Raw genomic sequence first — 19,317 nt, 5'->3', positions numbered from 1 at the left:
GAAGTTAGCAATATATGTCAAGGACTTTAAAATGATTATATTCTATTATCCAGTTATAGTTTTACTTCTAGGGCTTTATCCTAAGAAAATAATCATAGACCTTGAAAATATTCAAGTCCAAGGGGGTGTATAGGTAATAGTGTAATGTACTCTACATAGAAAATAGAAAAAAAATTTAATGCAATGCAATATTATTATTATTATTATTTGCATTATGTGGGCCTCTCACTGTTGTGGCCTGTCCCGTTGCGGAGCACAGGCTCCGGACATGCAGGCTCAGCAGCCATGGCTCACGGGCCCAGCCACTCGGCGGCATGTGGGATCTTCCCGGACTAGGGCACGAACCTGTGTCCCCTGCATCGGCAGGTGGACTCTCAACCACTGCACCACCAGGGAAGCCCTTAATGCAATATTATTTTTGAGCACTTGCTGAATGCCAGATTTTGTGCTCAACAATGGAGATACAAATGAACATTGTCCCTTCCCTCACAAGACCAAAAGTCATCTGAGTTCAGTGATAGGGGAAAGATGCTGTTAGAGCTCTTAAGAAGAATGACTCACCTGGATTTAGGGGCCAGAGAAGGTTTAGCAAAGTATCACAAACTGGGTGGCTTGAAACAACAGAAATTTGTTATCTCACAGTTCTGGAAGCCAGAAGTCTAAAATCAAAGTGTTGTCATGGTCATGCTCCCTGTGAAATCTTCCATGCCTCTTCCTAGCTTCTGGTGGTACGTGGGCAATCTTTGGCTTTCCTTCACTTGCAACCATATACTCTAATATCTGCCTTCATTGCCCCATGACATTCTCTCTGTGTCTGTTTTTATATGACCATCTTCTTATAAGGACACCAGTCATATTGGATTAGGGCTTCACGCTAATGAGGTCATTCCAGGATGACCTCATCTTAACTAATTATACCTGCAACGACCCTATTTCCAAGCGATGTCACATTTTGAGGTACTAGGGTTTAGGACTTCAACATGTCTTTTTTTTGGGGGGGGAATCCTGATTTAATAACTGTTGAATGAATGAATATGATTTGGAGAACTGGAGGAGGAATTTGCCTTAGATCAGAGGAGGGACACCATTCCATTGCAGTAAGAGGGAAGGAAAAAAAAAAACAGTGGATACATATAATGGTTGGTGTAAGGAAACTGTCATCCGAAGTCTTCAAAATTCTCCATGAACAGGAAGGTGAAATCTCTGCTGAGGTGAGGGGAAAGTTGAGGCAGAGGAGGGAAGAGTTAAGAAGCGTGGAGGAGAAAGAAAGTCAGAAATGGGAAGGAAGACTGACAAGGGAAAAGAAGAGTGCTTAGTCGCATTGAGGGCCTGCTTGGGGTTGGAGACCATGAACGTATAGTGGCACAAATCTGCCCTGCTGTGTGATTTCTGCAGCAAGGCAAATGGTTGGATTCATCCGTAGTTGGGGTATTGCCGAGTAGTAGCCAAGGAAAGAAAACAGGAATAAGGGGATAGGGAATATTGCAATGAGAAGCCCATTGATATGTAATGAGAGGTTCTTTTTTTTCTTTCAATTGAAGTATATAGTTGCTGTATAAGTTACAGGTGTACAATATAGTGATTCACAATTTTAAAGGTTATACTCCATTTATCGTTATTATAAAATATTGGCTATATTCCCTGTGTTGTACAATATATCCTTGTAGCTTATTTATTTTGTGCATAGTAGTTTGTACCTCTTAATCCCCTACCCCTATGTTGCCTCTTCCCACCTTCCCTCTCCCCCCCCCCCCCCGCCCCGGTTACTGCCAGTTTGTTCTCTGTGTCTGTGACTCTGTTTCTAGTTTGTTATATTCACTAGTTTGATGTATTTTTTAGATTCCAAATATAAGTGATAGCATAGAGTATTTGTCATTCTCTGTCTGGCTTATTTCACTTAGCATAATACCCTCCAAGTCCATCCATGTTATTGCAAATTGCAAAATTTCATTCTTTTTTATGGCTAAGTATTACACTGTAGGGGTGTGTGTGTGTGTGTGCGTGTGTGTGTGTGTGTATCCTCTTTATCCATTCATCATTACCCTCTTTTTTAAAAAATATTTATTTATTTATTTATTTGGCTGCACCAGGTCTTAGTTGCAGCCTATGGGATCTTCGTTGCTGCGTGCTGGCTCTTTAGTTGCTTGGATCTTTAGATGCGGCATGCGGGATCTAGTTCCCTGACCAGGGATGGAACCCGGGCCTCCTGCATAGGGAGTGTGGAGTCTTAACCACTAGACCACCAGGGAAGTCCCCATCTTTGTCCTCTTTATCCATTCATCTGTTGATGGACACTTAGGTTGCTTCCATATCTTGGCTATTGCAAACAATGCTGCTATGAACATTAGGCTGCATGTATCTTTTCTAATTAGTGTTTTTGGTATTTTTCGGATATATACCCAAGAGAGGCAGTGCTGGGTCATATGGTAGTTCTATTTTTAGTTTTTTGAGAACCTCCATACTGATTTCCACAGTGGCTGTGCCAATTTACATTCCCACCAAGAGTGAATGAGGAAGGTTCCCTTTTCTCCACATCCTCGCCAACCTTTGTTATTTGTGCTCTTTTTGATGATAGCCATTGTGACAGGTATGAGAATGGCTATCAACAATGTGATATGTGATGCTGAGAACTACATTTCATTGTGGTTTTGATTTGCATTTCTCTGATGATTAGCGATGTTGAGCATCTTTTCATGTGGCTGTTGGCCATCTGCATGTATTCTTTGGAAAAATGTCTATTCAGGTCTTCTGCCCATTTTCAATCAGGCTGTTTGGTTTTTTTTTGATGTTGATTTGTATGAGCTGTTGATATATTTTGGATATGAACTTCTTATCAGTCATGTCATTTGCCATTATTTTCTCCCATTCAGTAGGTTGTCCTTTAGTTTTGTCATTGGTTTCCTTTGCTCTGCAAAAGCTTTTAAGTTTAATTAGGTCCCATTTGTTTATTTTTGCTTTTATTTCCTTTGCTTTGGAAGACAGATCCAAAAACATATAGCTATGATTTATGTCAAAGAGGTTTCTGCCTATGTTTTCCTTTAGGAGTTTTATGGTTTCCCGTCTTACCTTTAGGTCTTTAATCCAGTTTGAGTTTACTTTTCTATATGATGTTAGAGAATGGTGTTTGTTTTTTGTTCTGTTTTGTTTTTGGCTGTGCTGAGCAGCTTGCAGGATCTCAGTTCCCTGACCAGGGATTGAACCTGGGCCATGGCAGTGAAAGCCCGGAATTCTAACCATTAGGCCACCAGGGAACTCATGAGAATGTTCTAATTTCATTCTTTTACATGTAGCTGTCCTATAATGAGAGGTTCTCAACTATTTGTGCATGAACTACTTTGCCACTCTGGTGAAGCCTGTGGACTCAGTCTCAAAATATTTTTAAATGCATAAAACAAAATATATGGGGTTACATATGAAAGCCCTTACATTAAAATATAGTTGCCAAAATATTTAAACAAACCAAATGTGTGCTACAGTAATGTAGCTATGATCTGAATGTTTGTGTCTCTCCAGAACTCAAATACTGGAATCCTAACACCGATGTGATGGTGTTAGGAGGTTGAGCCTTCCAGAGGTGATTAGGTCATGAGGGTGGTGCTCCCATGAATGGGATTAATGCTTTTATAAAAGATACCCCAGAGAACTTCCCTGGCCGTCCAGTGGTTAAGACTCCACACTCCCAATGCAGGGGGCCTGGGTTCAATCCCTAGTTGGGGAAGATCCCACATGCCGAGTGGCATGGCCAAAAAAAAAAAAGAAAGGGACCCCACAGAGTTCTCTTACCCCGTTTCACTATGTGAAGATACAATGAAAAGTCTGTGACACAGAAGAACGCCTTCACCCGACCATGTTGGCACCCTGATCTTGGACTTTCAGCCTCCAGAACTGTGAGAAATAAATTTCTGTTGTTTATAAGCTACCTAAGATGTAGTATTTTGTTGTAGCACCCTGAATGAACTAAGATAATGTGCTTCTTTGCATTAAACAACAAGATCTAGCAGCAGGCTTAAAAAGGAGCATGATTTTTAGGTAGAAATAAACATAAGTGAAAATTTTAAAGTATTTCTATGTGATATGAACTGTAATATATATGAAAATAGCTGTGTTTTCTGTGGTTGACAGCACCATATATACTGCTAATAAATCTGTGGTATATTGCATTCATTTATTATTGAAGGAAATGCTAAACTTCAATTAGTGTTTAGTGAAAATAAAGACATAGATTTTCCCTGTTCACTTTCATAGACCCCTCAAATTCTACCCATGGCTCCTTGGAGGCCAGTGGATCCCAGATAAGAATGCTGGGTGTGGAGGGATAGGGTAGAGGGAAGTCAAACAACTGAGAAGCCAGGTTGTTTGGACATTGGTGTGTAGACATTGGAGACAGATGACATAAAATAGGACAGCAAACCTGGTCCCAAAGTCTTCAAAATCAATAAGGGGTAGTAATTAGAAGGTTGGAAAATAAAAACCTTAAGTCAGGACAAAGGGTGGCAAGCCAGGTGAGATAAGCCTAAAAAAATCAGGGGGTTGTACATAAAAATGGAGGAATAATTGTCAAGAAGTGGCAGTGGGAAGCAAGGAAGGTATTGACCTTAACTTCCACATCTGAAGGAGAGAACTTAAGAAGCCTGCAGAGGAAAGCAGTGCCCTGAGGGGAGAACCAGATTTTAATTAGTGCAAGGAGGTAGAAGGAAGGCACAAAAACATGGTTAAGGACGTGTGGTAGTTTCTCATCCTGTAGACTGGACAGTGGAAAAGATTAGGAGGCTCACTTATACATATATATACATTCTTTTTCATATTCTTTTCTGTTATGGTTTATCACAGGATACTGAATATAGTTCCCTGTGCTATACAGTAGGACCTTGTTTATCCATCCTTTATACACTAGTTTGCGTCTGATAATTACAGCAGTAACACGTTGTAAATCAACTAATACTTCAATAATAAATAAATAAATAAATAAATAAATAAGATTAGGATACAGGACACCTGTTGGGAGGCAGTTTGGACTAGAACGGCTGCACATCAATGTGAGAATATATGTTACCTGAGGCATTTAATTCTTGGATGGTAATATAAACCCACTATCCAGAGATAACCAGTGCAGCATTACTGTTTGGAATTTTTTTTTTTTTTTTTCGGTATGCGGGCCTCTCACTGTTGTGGCCTCTCCTGTTGCGGAGCACAGGCTCCAGACACGCAGGCTCAGCGGCCATGGCTCACGGGCTCAGCCACTCCGCGGCATGTGGGATCTTCCAGACCGGGGCACGAACCCGTGTCCCCTGCATCGGCAGGCGGACTCTCAACCACTGCGCCACCAAGGAAGCCCTGTTTGGAAATTTTATTGCTGTATAATTTGTCATCATGATAAAATTCAAAGCAATTGAAATTTCCAGTCTTTGGATATTAAATATACATTAAAATGAAATGTTCCTGGGAATTCCCTGGCAGTCCAGTGGTTAGGACTTGGTGCTTTCAGTGCCGGGGGCGGGAGTTCGATCCCTGGCTGGGGAACTAAGATACTGCGCGGCCACAAAAAAAAAGGAAATGTTCTCCATGTTGCCAATGAGTAGAAGAATTTCTAATGGTATTGAAAATTGTCATTACAGAATATTAAATAAAAAATTAGGAAAACAAACCATACAGTAAAATTTAAATTTTATTAAAATTTATATCTACATAGAAAAAGATATTAAAATTTTTTTTACAGTGGTTTAACTCTAAACGGTGGAATTGTGAGTTATTTTAATTTTATGCTTAATGTTTTCCTTATTTTTATCTTATAAGATACCTTTTTTATAAAAAATTATAAGATAATTTTTAATAGGTAAAAAAGAAAAAATTATAGCTTTTAGGAAATTAGGTACACTTAAACGCCCCAGAACCCTATGCCTAAAATTGAAAAAAAAAAACCATATTTTACTTACCCTGGAAGTTTGTGTTCTGCAAATTTGTTCTTTATTCAGTTAAAAATTGATAAATAATTTAAATACCAAGTAAATAGCAAATTGAAAATTGCATAGGAGACAGTTTCTTATATTTGGATTTCATGGAATCTAAGTTTAGTAGGTTATATTTATGCTGTTAAGAAGAATGTTCAAAGAAATTTGAGGTACTATTATATGAATCATCTATTAACCGTAAATCTAGAATAAACATTAATATGGATTGAGTGTATTGTACTTCCTGAGATACGGCTATTTAGTTAAGATAGACAACAGTACTATGGCCAGGACTGATATCACTAGTTGACAGAAGTGTTTAAAGTGTATATAACAAGCTCACCTCCCCAAGATGCCACTGAAGCTGAAGTGTATATCTCATGTTATTTTATTCATGTCAATAATTAGCTTTCTAGATTTTCTTTGTTAGACTCACGCAAGGAACTCTTTTTTGATAAATTTATTTTGTTTTTATTTATTTATTTTTGGCTGCATTGGGTCTTCGTTGGTGCACGTGGGCTTTCTCTAGTTGCGGCGAGCATCTTGCGGTGCGCGGACTTCTCATTGCGGTGGCTTCTCTTGTTGTGGAGCACGGGCTCTAGGCGCATCAGCTTCAGTAGTTGTAGCATGTGGGCTCAGTAGTTGTGGCTCACGGGCTCTAGGGTGCAGGCTCAGTAGTTGTGGCACACGGGCTTAGTTGCTCCAAGGCATGTGGGATCTTCCCAGACCAGGGCTCAAACCCACGTTCCCTACATTGGCAGGCAGATTCTTAACCACTGTGCCACCAGGGAAGCCCCAAGGAACTCTTTTGGGGGAGCCTGATCAGACAACTTGCAGATATGTGACATTATTGCACAATGGAGAGTGCCAATATCTTCGGATAAATATGTCATCTTTGTTGGAAAGAATTATTATATCATCTTTGTTGAAAAAAATTCTTTGATGGAAAATATTATTTATTGTAAATATATCATCTTTGTTGGAAAAAAAAGCATATTTCCTGTGGAAAGCAGATTTTCAAGTAGCATGCTGTTGACACGACCCCAAAACATCCAGTCAGCCACTTAGACTCTGTTCCCTCTTTTTTTTTTTTTAATGTTAGCCAACATGGATGATCACTGCTGGTACATTAATTCAAGAGATGTTACAAATGGTGATATTCTGTCAATTTTTTTCAGTTACGAACTGGGATACATCAATAAAAAACTTTCTCACTTTCAATCTGATTATCTGTTACTGCAGTTGGTGTTGGAAAGTCCCTTATTTGCCAGTTCTGAAATTGATAAGTTGGTTCACTAGCATCTTCTAACAGCATCAAAATCAGGTTTTTAAGGTATCATTATGAATTCACAGATTTGAACATATTTTATGTATCTCAGTCTATTGTAGTTATCATCCTTGATAATAGTCAGCATTTCCATATTTGGACAGTAGGAGATGCTCCAAGTTGGCTCCTGAGTTCTTTTCACACAACCGCAAATGTCTGATAGCTTTCTTGCTCTCTTATACTATATAGCAAGATACAGAAGGCGCATCTTGTACATTTCTTGCCTCAGCTCTGTAATCAGTCATTTCTCCAATGAGCCCTGTTTTCTTTTAATGGTAAATGGTAGAGACTACAATCTGGGCCATAGGGGTAGGATTCACAGGTTTTGATGCACATGAATCATACTTTCAGTTTCTGTATTTCCTTTTACACGGGTTCCCATTTTACTCAGAGCAAAAATTCTTTCAATGACGCATAAGACCCGACATGATCCGCGTGCCGTGTTTCTTCTCTTCCTTTAACACACATGCACCTGTCTTTGGGCAACTGTCCTGGGAATGCCCTTTGCTCAGATACGTCCATAGCTCAATCCCTCACTCTCTGTAAGTCTTTGCTTAATCTCACCTTCTCATTGAAGCCTATCCTGTCAATTGTATTTAAAAATCACAACAGTATTTACCTCCCTCCCCAAACCCACTCCCAATGTCCTGTGTTCTATTTTCTTTTTCATGTTGCTTCTCATTGTCTCAAATACTTTATAATTTCTCACATACTTTATAATTTATCCTTCTTTTCCTCCTCCTAAAATGTAAGCTCCACAAGGGCAGGGATTCTGTTCGTTTGGTTCACGGCTGTATCTTCAGTGCTTAGGACAGTACCTGCACATGGTAACTATTCAGGACCTATTTGTTCAATGAACAAAAGAGTGAAACCTTAGGATATTTCTGAATCACCCCACAGCTAACCTCTTAGTGTGCCTTGATCTTCAAAGGAACAGATTGAATTTAAAGCAAACAAAACTTGGGACTTCCCTGGTGGTCCAGTGGTTAAGACTCCGTCCGCATTTCCCCTGCAGGGGGGGGCGGGTTCGATCCATGGTTAGGGAACTAAGATCCCATGTGCCAATTAAAAATTAAAAAAAAAAAAAAAGCAAACAAAACTCATCAAGAAACTGAGCTTTATTCAGATATGTGGAAACAGGTCCATGAATTTCAAAACTATCTTGACATTTCTGGGTGTGTGTTCAGACTCTGAGCAATGTTTCTGCATTCATTTCTGAAGAAGAAATGTAATTTAAACTGCGAGTCTACATCAGTGATGAAAATAAAAAATCAGAATTGAGATGTACCCCCAAAGAATACACCTTACTGTTTTGCCCCAGAGAAGTTTAGTCTGCTTAAGGCCTCTGTGGCACTAACGTAATTAAATTGATCAACCATTAGTAACAGGCCCCAAATTGTACTTTTGTATAAAAATAGTTGATTAAAGTTATTTGGTTTGTACCATCTTTCCCATTCCCATAGATTAATGAATTCTGAGGAAATATAAATTTTTGCAGGAAAAAAATTGGGGCACCACACTATCAGTGGATTGAGCACTGGACTGAGAGAGGGATAGAAGGTGTTGGTTGTCAACTTGGTCATTAACTAGCTGGGTTACCTTGGGCAAGTCAAGAATCTGAATTTAGACTTAGAGTGGTCTTTGAAGTTGACTAGGACCAGCCTCCTTCCTCCAGCTCACACTGATAGAAGACTGTGATAAGGAGACAGTACATCCTGTTATTGGAAAGTTCATTTTTAGGTTGCAGTTTGCCTTTTTATTTCATTGATCTCCTTTGTGTCTTCCAAAGAAACACTTCAGTTAACTACTCCTCTGGGGAAGGTATTTAGTGGGGTAAGAACACCATCTCTTGATTTAGACTGCCAGATTTTCAATCTAATTCCCTCACTTCCTGTGACCTTCATTAGGTTACTTTTCTAAGTTTCAGTTTCCTCATCTGTAAAATTGGCCTAATCATAGTACCTACCAGATGGGATTATTACTATTATTCCACATGAAGTACTTTCAAATATCTGAAAATAGTTATCATGCCTTCCCTTGATTTTCACTTCTTCAGGTTAAGTATTTCCAAGTCCTTAAAATATTCTCTAGAATGACATGGTTTCTAGAACCCTTGTCTTCATCCTTAGGTTGCCCCCTAGTTTGTCACTGTTCTTAAATGTGGCACCCAAACTAAAAAGTCTATATTATAGTGTGCAAAATACAGATAATGATGAAATCATTCCTTCCAGTGATCTAGACCTTAAGCATCCTATATTTTAAGTCTCACAGTTCACTCACATATAAATTGTGTAAATACTAATAATGCCTACTCCCTGGGTTACTGTAGGAGAAACCAAGATGATGTATGTCAAAGTACTGTGGAAAATAAAAGGAACTATAGAAGTGTCAGCCATTATTTTATACCAAGTATTTTTCATTAAACAGTGAAATCATGATAGATATGACCTATCAGTTACCAAAGATGTTAAAATTTTTTTTGCAATCTTAACATTCATATACAAGGAAATTTTACCCTGTGAAATATCTAGTAAGCCTAAACCATTTTTTGTTATATGAGGTGATTATAAAAGATCTAATTTCATTTATGTTAAAAAGGTTTTCCTGTGAACCATAAGACTTCAGATAACATTCACTTTATAAGATAGTTTAATTTCTATCTCTAATTGTTTTTTTTTTGGCCATGCTGTGCAGCATGTGGGATCTTAGTTCCCCAACCAGGGATTGAACCTGTGCCCCCTGCAGTGGAAGCAAGGAGTACTAACCACTGGACTGCCAGGGAATTCCCTCTAGTTTTTTTACTGAGATTTTTTTAATTGAAAAATTATCTATTTCTTAAATAACTGATCTTGATGTTGAAACAGGATGGAAAGCTTTGTGAGTGGCAGCTGTTTGTTATTATTCAATAAGAAAGTGCATTTAAAGAAAAAAAAAAAAGGAAGTGCATTGTCAATCCAGTTTCAATGTAATAAGTAAAAACCTAAAGGGAAAATGTATAAAACCAGAGACATTACATTGCATGGACTTTTTCCGTAGTTATTACTCATAAATCTTTAGCTAAATATAAAGTCCCCTAATTATAGCAGTGGCCATTTATCCTTTACTTCTGTCTTAGCCTGTTAGAGCTGCCATAACAAAATACCACAGACTGAATGGCTTAAACAATAGAAATTAATTTTCTCATAGCTCTGGAGGCTGGAAAGTCCAAGATCAAGGTGCCGGCAAGGCAGGTTTTATTCTGAGGCCTCTTGTTTGGGCTTGTAGGCAGCCACCACCACACTGTATCCTCACATGACCTCCTTCTCATGGGTGCACATGGAGAGGGAGAGTGAGCTCTCTGGTGCTTCTTCTTACAAGGACACTCATCCTATCGGACAAGGGCCCTACCCTTATGACTTCATTTAACCTTAATTACTTCCCCTGAGGCTCCATCTCCAAATATTGCCACACTGGGGTTAAGGCTTCAACATATGAATTTTGGGAGGACACAAATGTTGAGTCCATCACAAGTTTTCAACTTTTCTCATTACTTTTATCTCTTTTGGAGAACTTAGATCATACCATCATTGCCCACCCTAAATATGCATACTGAATTCCATTTTAATGAGACTAATTTGTAATGGGAGTCATTACATTGTATACTAGGCACAGAGTTTAAGAAGCGAAAGAGCAGTTTCTGCTTGAAAAGAACACACTCTAGGGCCAGAGAGATAAACACTAATTAGAAATACAACTGCTATGGGTCATTTTATAGTATAACTGGAGAGGATCTTATTTTACCTCATTTTCATCATCTTTCTATGGTACAGCTCATCTTTGTTATTACCTGGGACGGTTTTCCAGCAGTCTAATTTTTTTCCCTAATCAACCTGGATCTCAAGGTCAATTTTAACACTACTTTCATCTACACCCTTGATTGGCCCATCATGACTCTGCTCCTCCTGTCCAGTTTATCCCTAATTTTGGATTAATCCACTGATCTGCTTTCTGCTCCCACATGGATGAGCTCCATAGAAGAGTAGTGAAGAATTATGTTAACTACTACACTTGGTAGTTTTCAGCCTCATCAGGCACTTTAGCACCGCAAGGCAAACCTAACTTGTCTGTAGTCAACTCCACTTCTCCAAGTCCAGTGTCTGATGAAAACCTTTAACACACTTCGTAAATTCCTCATCTCCTTCTCTCTGGAAGGCCACTTTGCAAAGTTGTCCTTGGATATTAACTCCTTCAATTTTATGCTGACCTCCAGCCTCATTACCCCAAGCAATTATTTGCTTAGCTCTCACCCTTGTTTTCTGAAACTCCTTGATTTTCTATCTAGTTTGTTTCAGATGCGGCAGTTGAACTTGACAACAGATTTCTGTTTCCCAGTTTTTGTTGATACAAAATCATCTTTAGGATTTGAAATAAACCTGAAATGTCTTACTCCTGGAATGTCCCAGGACTCAACTCTTGGACTACTTCTCCATTGGTATTCACTCCCTTGGTGATCTCACCTTATGGCTTTAAATATACCATCCACATGATGACTCTCCAGCTCAGATCTCTCCCCATATCTCAAACTTACCATGTTCAAAATCAAGCCTCTGCAAAAAGGCGCTTTGGGGAGAGATGGATTTAACCACTATCTTGATTGCAGTAATGGTTTCATGGGTGCATACTTACACTCATCAAACTGTACACTTTAAAAATGAACCATTTATTGTTCTGTAACTGTATTCAGTAGTTAGGAGGCAAGGGCACATCCAGTTTCCTGACCTCAGTAATGTACTGTATTTATAAATATTTTCTTCAAATGATGAATTCTATGAGAATTCTGAAATGCTTTTTGCGTTGTTAATACTCCTTTGAAAGGAACTATAATCAACTGAGTAAGCATAACTAAGGTAAAGTTCCCAAGTACGTTGGATCATACTGTACTCCATGTGGGATTCTGTGAGATTGAATCTATTTCCTGTTATAACTCAGCTGCATGGCATGCCAGGACCTCAGAGATGGACTGACTAGTGGTCAGGGGGAAGAGGCCAAGACTTCTGAGAATGAGACTGAGTGGTTCTCATATTAGAAAGGTACCCTTCCCGCCCCACCTCAAAATGGTCCATAAAATTTTCAAAGCTTCATGGCACACTTTATTTTGACCTGATTTCTGTACATACCCCAAAATGTAGAATCAGTGAGGTGGAACAATGCCGGAGGCAGTGGCAATATTCAGTGAGGTAATTATAAATACCATGCTTTAAATACTATCTGGATCTGGAACCAAGCTTTTGGGAAGAAATATGGGAAGGAGGGTCCCACCCCCAGGGAGGAGGAATTGACAAAAGATAAGCAGACTATCCTAGTAGGCTGGGATTCAAAGGCTCTAAATTTAATGGGTGAACTGGTTTAAAAATCATGAAACAGCCAAAAGCTTTCACACAGACTGGGCAAACAGCAAGGATTATGAAGTGTATAATCGGTTCACAGGGCACCTGACTGGGAAGCCAAGTGCAGTGGATATTGGATTTCTAGCAATAGAACTAATTTAGAAAACACCAAAAGGTAGGATTGAGCCTACTGTATTTTAAGATAACCTGGAGGCATGGTGTTACGCAGGGAAAATTATTGGCTCAAGTCACACACATGTAGAATCTGCTCGTTCAATCTGAAACCAGCCCTAACCAAGCAGATCCTGGTCTATTTCAGTCCTATTCGTTTATGTCTTTAGGCTTTTGAGTTTTAATCTACGCTGCCTCTTTTAGCAGATATGCTCTGGAAGGTAAATCCCTTACCCAGATAACAGCTTAAGGTCCCTGGTCTTAGCTAGTAGTTAGTTGCCTATTGTCCAGCTAGGTCAGCATTCACAAATCAGAAGGCCGTAGAGGATAACAAGACCTCTGCTGTGCGAAAGAAAAGTGCTACTAAATCAATCGGTAATTTAAAAGGAAGCTGCTATGTTGAGTTAAGTTCCACTAAAATTGTACCTTTCTGGACCCAACTCTCATCTCTTGTCAAGTGTGTACCCTGCAAAATCAGTAGGGCTCAATAAGTGACTATGTCTCTTCCTACTGAAAACATGTCAAGTTTCAGGGAATTTGAATGATAGCTTTTTTTTAGTTCTCTGTTGCTCAAAAAGCTTGGGGTACTGTACCATTTCAGTCTTATCCTCCACCTTATTTGTCCCACATCTATCCATCCAACTGATGCCTAAATTCTCAATTTACCGCCCTCAGCATACCATCTTTGGTTGGTGTCTCCTACGCCTAAATGTATCACTTGTTCAATCTTCTCAGTTCTTTGCATCCCTGTATCTTGCCTTCTTTCTTGGTATCTCGTACAACTATTGATGTGACAGAGGACATAGGAAATGTTTTACCCTTGACCTCCCTGGCAGGACCTAGTATAGTGCAATGAAGTATATGTACATTATTTGGATTTTATCAACTAAGGAAATATTATAAGACTGACTGGGAGGGAAAAGAGCAAAACCAGAAGGGACTGAGGGGAAAAAAGGTCAAAGGGCTCTAAAGCCAAGTTTTATTCATTTCATGCCTTGTTTTGAAGTGACTGATGTTTGCCAACTTTGACAAAAGGGCAGTTTTCTCTGCAAGTTTTGTGTAGATCCCAATTGGTCTTTAATCATTCATTGTTTGTTTAACATTTACTGACAACCAAGTGCCAGGTAGTTAAGGTATCTAGGTACTTAAGATGTCAGTGTGTGAAACAGATCTTATCGAGCATGTTGTAAAAGTTCCAACCAAATAAAGCAGGGTAAGGGAGATCAGTGATCATCGGTGCAGATTGCAGTGCCAAAGTTTCCTCATTTCCAAATACACTGAGTGCAATAAAGAACAATGTAACACAATGCTGTACACGGACTGCAAGAAACATTTTCAGAGCCCCATTTTTGTACACTGTCTTAATACTTGGGCCAAATTCACTATGTGCCTGACCACTACAGGCTTATCAGTCTCATGAACCTGACTGAGCTGCATGGACCCAACTGAATTCTCACCAAGGCAGGTGAACATTTTAAGAAACAGAGTTCATTATAAGGTGACAAGAATATTGGCACTCTAACTTTGACATTTAAATATGGGCTTGGGAACAATTTATTCATGCAGCTATTTAGGGAAAATGATTATGCACGGAGCCCAACCACCTTGGTTAGATCAGATGCTATTACTGTTTACACTAATCCATTCTGTACAATGTTTGACCAGTTTTAACCCAGATTTTATCAGTGACCTTCCCTCATGGCTCCTGACTTCTATGCTGTGCTCTCTTCCTTAATTTTCAGCATTACTCCTCCCCATTTTTAGCATAAATACCCCTTCATATTACTATTATACTAGGACTAAATATTCCACAATTCAGCTAGTATACTGGATCGTTTTGATGCCTGGCTTACCTCCCCTCACCCCAGTCATAGGTCCTGTCTCTCTCCTCTGCCCTCACCTTCAGTAATTCTGTAATACTTAGTACCCTGCACAAAGCCAAGGTTTTCCATATCCCCTTGTGATCGCCAAACCCAGTCATCTCTCCCTTCTAAGGATTTTCCTACAATAGTATAAACTCTCACTTGGCTGTATTTACAATTATGCATTTTAAATTCAGACAGGTGACCAAAGGCTAAACATTCACTCAGAATTATTTAATTACAAGGCTGGACAACTGAAAAATAATTTTCCATTAAAAACAGTTTCAGAGCTAGAAAGTATCAATAATATACTGGCTAACAGGTTATGACTCTAGGGCAATGACAAGATTAAACAGAAATGGCTTGAATCTTATGGATGCATTAATCTAGATTTGACGTTGGCTCAGAAATCTTTTTACAAATGCAATTTCAAAATTAAATAATCTGTCTTGAGTTTTGTTTTCTTTCCGTGTCCATAAAATGAAGAGCTTTTCCTGATCACCAGTTTTTCATACAACAGACAAGTAAATCTCGTGGCACTAGCCCTAGAAAAGGAAGAACATTTGAGATTTACAAGACTATCAACATCTCAAGAACTTATTTAAAGGAATTTTCAAAAATACTGTCGTCCTTATAATGGTCTATCTCAGAAGCCAGATCCGTATATAAGTTTTTTTCAACAGAACTTCAGGTTCGGGATAGGATCATCATAGATAAGACCAAGGACACAAGATTGATTGTTAAGCAAAATATCTCTACTCACAGACATGTTTACACCTTAGGAACTTCATGGCAAACTGGCCTCTTTCAATAGGCGGACAGCGACCCCTGTCACTGTTGGCAGAGAAGAAAAACACTAGTGTGAAGCAACAGTTTTTCCCCTATAAGAGGCATAAGCTAACAGAAAACTGAGTTATAAAATCCAGGCAACAAAAATTTATCTCATATCTGCATATTGGTCTTATCTCAGAAGCCGAATCCGTACATACTTTTCTTCAGGTAATCCGTTTAGGAATAGCTTTCCTCATTGATCAGACCAAACTCCATTAAGCTCGATCACACTGACACTTACCATAAACCAGAGCAACATTAAAAGGCAAGTACTACGGAATGCTATAGTAGATGCTGTAAGCCACATAACTTACTTTCAAATGAAGCTGTTCATCATCAATCGGTGACGGTCATAGCTTCATTAGCATTCATCGACCTGCAGGATGCTCCTTCGAGGACAAAAAAATTTCTCATTTACTCTACATGTGGACTAAACACATGCAGACTCAAAGTATTAATACGAGTCCAATACACACCTGGTAAGATTGTCAAGTTTTAACCAAGTCATTTTCCAGCAAACCTTCTCCCATACGTTTTGGAACTTTCCTTTGCATCTAAAAAAAAGTTTAATTTCAAATGATGCTCCATCATCGTTTCTGTAAATCAACAGGTTTACTCCTTCGGTTTAAAAATAAGCCCTCAACAACCCTTACCTCTGCCTCTCCACATAACAGCTCCGTTACACCTAAAGCCATTGTTCTTGCGGGGCATCTATTTAAAATTAAGCATTCTCACAGAATGTCATAGTTCAAGGTTTTCAGCACTAAACTCCTCCCCTTCAATAATCCTATTTGCACACAGCGCCACCTCGGCACAATACAACTCAGTCTCACGCCGAGTCCGGGGCTGCCCGTTTTGAAATAACTGTTGATCTGGCCATGGGAGAGACACCCTATCACAGGACTCTTGCTCTTAACGTTAAGGGTAACCCCCGCCCCCAAATCCCAGGAATGTTGTCTTCTGCCGGTCGCCTCCCAGGCTCAGTCAGGGGCTGCCCGGGCGTAACAACCAGGCCGCGCGGCCACCAGCGGCCGCCTCCGCTCGAAGCCGGCCGCCACCACGACTCGGGACACGTGGCGGCCCGGCGGCGCGTTCCCCACGTCCAAGTTTTCATCACCGCACTCTAAGCTCCAATTTCTGAAATCGTTTCACCTTACTGCAGCTCCCAACCTAAGCTGCGCCGCCCGGGTTCGCTCGGACAACCGCCCGCAACGCCCGCTTACCTAGAACCACACGGTAGATCCCAAGTCCTGACGTAAAAGACCGAGCGGTGTCGCCAGCAGTTCCCTATATACTCTCTCCCGAGCCGGAAAGAGGCCGCCCCTCCCTCTCGCATCTATTGGACGCTGTAGAGTAAGGGGGCGTGACCGGCTCCTGACGGGAGGAGCGAGAGCGCGCCAGGCGGCTCTTTTCTTTCGGGGGCTCGTTCCGGGGCGTGGTGCGCGCGCCGTCCCTCCGCGGCGCGCACGCCCAGCCCCGGGCGCGCGCCCGCTGGCTCGCCGTGGTCCGTCGCTTCCGAGTCTGGCCCTACGTGGCGCGGGAGTGGCGCCAGAATTTGAACGAACAGCCGCCTTTGCAGGCGAGGCTACCACCTACACTGAGCCAAGTCTGCCCGCGACGGCTGGGGCGGCTCGGGGCCGGCAGTGGACTTGAGTGTAGCAGTGGACTTGAGCGTAGGGCGGCCTCAACGGGTGACCTGCTCGAGAAGTCGGGCTGGCTGGTTGGCTGGCGCCTGCGGGAGTTGACGCCGGGCGACCGCTGCACGCCCGGAAAGAGAAATTGGCGGGCAGAAATGCTCGGGTGAAAAAAGTCTGTGAAAGCACCGTGTTTCTCCTCCGGTCCACAGCGAGAACGCCGCGCGTCTCGGGAGAGCCGGCCCGCCGCGCGGCACGCGGCCCAGCTGCGCTCCGCGGGACCCGCCCCACCCACACGCCGCCGGGCGCAGGGCGCTGCTGTTACGCTGATACGCCCAGAGAATTCACCCCGAGACGGGAGACCCGAGAGGTAAATCCTCCGCTTGGTAGAGGAGAACACTGAGGCCTGAAGTAGCTAAGTAATTTTCCTAAATTCACACAACCAAAAAAAAAAAGGCTTTGCTATTTACATCTTTTTGTACAAAATTCATTATAATGCATGCAGGAGAAAGATTAATTTGAGAAATTTCCCAGAATGCTTTATCCAAACGACACTTCAATTCAGTAGCTATGATTGCATTAATTAGTAAGTACGGGTAAATATACGTACGTATGCACACACAGGAGCACGTGACATTAGAACATTTCGGCATTTGAAATTTGAGGTCTTCATAGCACTTAACAACTAGTTATTATGTACGTGTGCGTTTGTTTATTGTCCTCCGCCGGTGCACCGCTCTTTATTTTTCTGCCTTAGAACAGTGCCTGGCATAACGCAGGTGGTCAGTAACTACTGGTTGAATAAACGAATGAATATATGCGGTGGCTTTTTAGAAAATTAAAATGAACACCAAACTCCAGATTAAAAGTTAATAGTGAAAAGCAAATTTCTATAACAGGAACCTAAGCGATGAAGTGTTTACTTGGCTGGGCGTTATGTATATTTGAAAATAACCATTTTGTAATGTACAATGTAAATTTGCATATTCCTAATATTAAAAAAACTAAAACAGTACAAAAGGATATAAAAAGCAAAGTAAAAGTTCCTTTTCATATCGCTGGGAATCTTCTCCCTGATATTAACAGTAACCAATATTAACAGTTTTTGAAACTTTCTATGCACATATATGTACGTATTTTTTCACATGCAAATAGGATCTGTGTCCTTTTCTGCAACTTGCTTTGCTCCCGGTAAGTATCATAGACATCTTTCTGTATCAGTACATATAGATGATCTTCTTGTTTATAGCCTGCATAGTATTCAGTTGGATGTGTCATAATTTCATAACTTTCCAGCTTTTCACTATTTCAAATAGTGCCGAAGTGAATTACAAGTATATCATAGTGAGCTTGTGAGAAGATCGGCAAGATCGATTTCTAGAAGTGAGGCAACGGTTATGTGCACTTAGATTTGTGATAGATATTACTTAATTGTTCCCAGCTTCCTTCCACTCCCATAAAATTGTTGTGTTGTGATTATGTTTTGAAGTGTGTTTTGCTAATTGAGAAACATGTATGACTGTTATGGGTGGCCATTGTCACACAATTGAAACCGAAAACTGTTACTCCCTTTGTTCTCTTTGAATCACTGTTTGCTGTGCTGAAGACCCTTAAAATCATCTGGTCAAAAGCAGTATAAAACTCTGACTTATCAATTGAATTACTTGGAGAGATAAAAAGTATCAGATTTCTGGTTCCTAACCTGGAGCTACTAAAGCAGAATATCCAAAAGTGGGACCCAGGAAGCATTTTAAACAAGCATCTGGGACAGTGCTAAAAGGAATATAACATAAACCACAAATGTGAGTCATATATGTAATTTTTAATATGCTAGTAGCCACTTTTAATTTAAAATAGTAAATAGCATCAGATGAAATTAATTCCAGTACATTTTATTTAACCCAACAGAGCCAAAATATTTTCATTTCAATATATGATCAGCATAAGTTATGTACTCAGTCCTTAAAATCCACTGTATATTTTACACTCACAGCACATCTCAGTTTGACTGCCCACATTTCAGGTGCTTCATTGCCACATGGCTAGTGGCTGTTGTATTGGACAGCCCAGGTCTAGGGTGGTTCATATACATATATAAGTTTGAGAACCGCTGTATTAGGGTAAGTGCAGTAGTGCACATCTGATATATATTCCAGTCTTAAAAAAAAAAAAGACTCC

General features: G+C 40.3%; 1 long non-coding RNA gene and 2 other non-coding genes across 3 annotated transcripts; all 3 read right to left on the bottom strand.

Annotated features, from left to right (window-relative positions):
• Positions 1-14,893: 14,893 nt before the first annotated feature.
• LOC105748018 (uncharacterized) lies at positions 14,894-16,810 on the bottom strand. The gene is made up of 5 exons (XR_001119765.3): positions 16,729-16,810; positions 15,982-16,059; positions 15,820-15,894; positions 15,438-15,508; positions 14,894-15,219 (listed from the first exon to the last, which is right to left on the bottom strand). It is a non-coding gene; the product is annotated as an uncharacterized LOC105748018 (long non-coding RNA).
• Positions 15,318-15,390, bottom strand: LOC117201459 (small nucleolar RNA SNORD50). Its single transcript, XR_004483477.1, has one exon. It is a non-coding gene; the product is annotated as a small nucleolar RNA SNORD50 (small nucleolar RNA).
• LOC117201460 (small nucleolar RNA SNORD50) lies at positions 15,638-15,707 on the bottom strand. Its single transcript, XR_004483478.1, has one exon. It is a non-coding gene; the product is annotated as a small nucleolar RNA SNORD50 (small nucleolar RNA).
• Positions 16,811-19,317: the final 2,507 nt, after the last annotated feature.

Source organism: Orcinus orca, chromosome 12 (genome assembly GCF_937001465.1).
Source record: "Orcinus orca chromosome 12, mOrcOrc1.1, whole genome shotgun sequence".
Taxonomy (NCBI): Eukaryota; Metazoa; Chordata; class Mammalia; order Artiodactyla; family Delphinidae; genus Orcinus; species Orcinus orca.
Note: the sequence above shows the minus strand (reverse complement) of the source record. Positions and strands in the feature narration are given on the sequence as shown.